This window comes from Elaeis guineensis, chromosome 2 (assembly GCF_000442705.2).
Source record: "Elaeis guineensis isolate ETL-2024a chromosome 2, EG11, whole genome shotgun sequence".
Taxonomy (NCBI): domain Eukaryota; kingdom Viridiplantae; phylum Streptophyta; class Magnoliopsida; order Arecales; family Arecaceae; genus Elaeis; species Elaeis guineensis.
In genome coordinates this window covers 107,487,321-107,491,297 of record NC_025994.2, presented here as the reverse complement: position 1 = coordinate 107,491,297, position 3,977 = coordinate 107,487,321, and positions in this window count along the sequence as shown.

Genomic DNA, 3,977 nt, shown 5'->3' with positions numbered 1-3,977 from the left:
CCAGGGAATGTTCAAGACGGAGCTGTGCAACAAGTGGGAGGAGAGCGGGGAGTGCCCCTATGGCGAGAACTGCCAGTTCGCCCACGGCATCACCGAGCTCCGCCCTGTTATCCGCCACCCCCGCTATAAGACCCAGATCTGCCGCATGATCCTCGCCGGCGACACCTGCCCCTACGGACACCGCTGCCACTTTCGCCACACTTCCCCTTCCGACTGCTTCCTCCTCCGCCCTTCCTAATAATTCTTATCGACCATCATTATCATCATAAAATAATATCAAAAAAAACCAGCAAACAGATGCCCAAAAATCTCCTCCCCCCTCTAATTTGGAATAAAGAACCGGAAAAAATAACAACAATTAAATCAATGGTGCGGCCATGTGAATATATATATATATATATGTATATATATATACGGGAGGCCATTAATCCATATATAGCAAAGGATTTCCACGCGGAACTTCATCCATATTTGGTGGCTTTGTTGGTAATTTGCTCCGTATATATCCCTTCTAATGATGATGATAACTATATATGTTAGTAGCAGTAATTAATGGTGAAGGATGATAAATATCATAATTGTAAGTGTTGAAAAAAAAAAGATAGGTTTAGGCGGGTAGCTCGTCCATCAGGAATTTTATTTTCTCAGTTTTATGTGTTCTATTATTCTCATCATACTCTCATATCTGTTTCTTTCTTTTAGCTGTCATATGTTGATTCTGCAGCGGGTGAAAATTCTCCTGCTGAATCTGTAGGTGGTGGGGAGAGAGGGAGAGTGAGATGGCAGGTTGTGCTTCTCGCTTTCCTTTGCTTTGCAGTTCCTAGATTTTTCTGTTACTCCAAACGTCTTCGCCAACCTCTTGTAATTGAGAGACATGGTTACCTTACAAAAAAAAAATATTGCATCAAAAATGCTCTCGTCTGCCTGCGGTATTTAACTTTTTTAGTCTGTTAACTGAAAATAGAGGACGGTTAAATTACTGTTGTTCAATCTTTGCAGTTTGATGCAAAAGGCTGGATGAAATTCTGTTTATTCTTGTGATGAGATCTTAATCATGTACTCGTGTTTTGTCAGGCTGGTCCACCAAGCCCAGTTTAAACAACGATGCAGGAAGGGGCACATATGTACAATGGGCCTTTGTTAAGTGATTGGGCTTGTGTATTTATTCTACAATTGGATCCAACTAGTAGTGAAGATTCGAAAAAGAGCAATTCTTTGCGCACCGCGTGCGGTGATTCGCTCACGCGGTGCGCGGTTTCCGCACCGCGCGCGGCGCACAAAGAATTTCGCTTCAAAAAATATCAAAACCTAGCTGGATAGTCCTTGTTGGGTTTTTATATGAAGATGTCCGCACTCTGCAGTCAGTTTGTTCTTGTGATGAGATCTTAATCATGTGCTCATGTTTTACCGGGCTGGTCCACCAAGACCAGTTTAAATCATGATGCAGCAAGTTGGGCTTAAAATTTGAAATGGTTCTTTGAGTCTTTGGGCTCAACTTTCTCGTATCTATATATTCGCGGATTTGGCGCTGGTAGTCAAGATTCAAAGGCTCGGCACGGTCTACTAACACCGATTAGATGCCTAAAGGGTTCCCAGTGAGTAATTCCTTGTACACCATGCTTGATGTAGAAAAAATACATCCTATTTGATTGGATGATGTAGTCATCATTTTTTAACATGTATTTAATGCCCATCGCTTTCTAACACGTATTTAATATTTATAAATCTATTTTTTTATTTAAAATTTTGAATAATTAAAATATTCTTCTTCTTCTGAAAAAATTATGAGATCTCATAATTATATTGTGGCATCATGCAATCAAATTATTACTTCCTACACACATAATGTCATAAAGAAAGAAGAAATATTTTTATCATTTAAAAATTCTATAAATTTTCAATGACTTTTGAAAGAAAAATTATGATTTTTGAAAGAAAAATTATGACATTCTATATGTAGAAAATCATAATTTGACCATAAGATATCATAATATATAATATATATGTAGGATATCATAATTTTTTTAAAAGAAGAAGAATATTTCAGTCATTCAAAATTTCAAATTGAAAAATAAAATTTTCTCGAAAATGAATTTCCTGCGAGACCAATCGTTTCCAGAGTTTGCGACGGCCGTCAGATTGTGCGAAAACTGGCCATCCGCTATGTGCTGTGCGGGGAACAGCTCTATAAAAGATCATTAAACCACGTTTTGTTGCGCTGCCTAACAGAAGAGGAAGTCCAGCAAGTGATGCATGAGGAGCACGCCGGAGTTTGTGGCGGGCATGTCAATAACATGATGTTGGCCAAGAAAATCATTTTTTTTCCACCATGGAGGCCGACTGCTACTCTCGACGGCCCCTAAAAGACGAAGAAAGACAATAAGCACACGTTTTGGATCCAGATTAGATCGAAATTAAATATATATTAAAAAAATGATGATTATATGTTTAATATGATTGGATGGTATATTTCACATCAATTTTATTGCACTGCATGGTGCACCAAAGATTTTTCTTTTCCAATTGGGTTTTGTTTGCAAGCCTAAGAAAGAAGTGGATCAGGTGGGACCAAACATGGCCCGAGAGATTGCAACCTCAAAGCAGGCCTTTGAACAATAGCGTAAGAGCGTTATGTTGCCTTGGCCCATTTCGCGTAGGGCTGCGAGAGAGTCGGGCTTTTTTATAATTTATAATACCTGAAGCATAGGTAATTAAGCAGCTTATATTTAGTTCCTCCATTTGAAAAATAAAACATGCTCAAGAGATCATGTCCACATGTTAATCATAATAATTCAAGATTCATCTTAATATATGAAGTTACTATCATGAGTATAATGGTTTATTTTTTTGAGGATGGTAAAATCGATCCGATCCGATAGGTATGCACCCTACCCAAATCCGATCAAATCCTGAAAATAGGATTTGACTTGATTTGAATTTGGATTAGATAAAATCCGAAAACTGCAGCACGGATATGGATAGGATATGAATAATGCTGTTTTTATCCAAACCTAAATACGAACCTACGGATATGGGCAATACCTAAACCCATATCCGAATATATATATTATAATTATATTTGGTAATTCTTTTTGGTTGATAATATGCATAAAATTATTTTGATTATTTATATATTTTATGTGAATTATAATTCTATTTCTATGTTTGATTTCTATAAATTTAGACTTATAAATTATGTTTATATTGAATTGATAATTTTATTTTGATTGATAATATGCATAAAATTATTTTAATTATTTTTTTGGATATGGATAAACATGGGTGGATATGGATGGATATAGAGAAATGGGTTATCCGTGATATCTCCGAATCTGTTGGTACGAAGATGGATATCTCTTTTCTTATCCGATTGGGTATCAGGTAGGATTTGGGTATAGGATATTAAGTTCGAGTTTGGAGATGGATAGTACAATATTCGATCCAAATTCGATCCATTGTCATCCCTAATTTTTTTATCCTGCTCCAAAAACGAATATGTGGTACAGGGTGAAGTGTGATGTAATTACCAGGATCATGTCATCGCCATTTGCCACCATCAGTCCTAGCAACGAAGAATATATGGTAACCTAGAGTCACACGTTATCTTCTGCGCGAAGGCGAGAGACTGTTGGCACGTCCCCATCCAGAGATGAAATTAACATGTGTGGCGTTTAGGTATTGCAAACGCGAGGTAGTTTCCATGGCGCTTTTCACGCAACCTTTCTCCATATTTGCAATAAGAGTATCCGGCCTTGTTCTTCGGTTGCACGGTCATGCTTTTGCAAATAAAACAATCCCCCGAGTCCTGGACTGGCCTTTGCCCCCCACCCCATTTCAGCCACACCAGCTTAAACCGAAAAAAAAAAAAACAGAAGATGAGGAGGAGGTTGATTGGTTGCCTTTTCCCAAGAGTTGGCCACACCACCTCAAGTCAATTCCTACTGATATCAACCTCCTCGCACTCGGTTCACATTGGA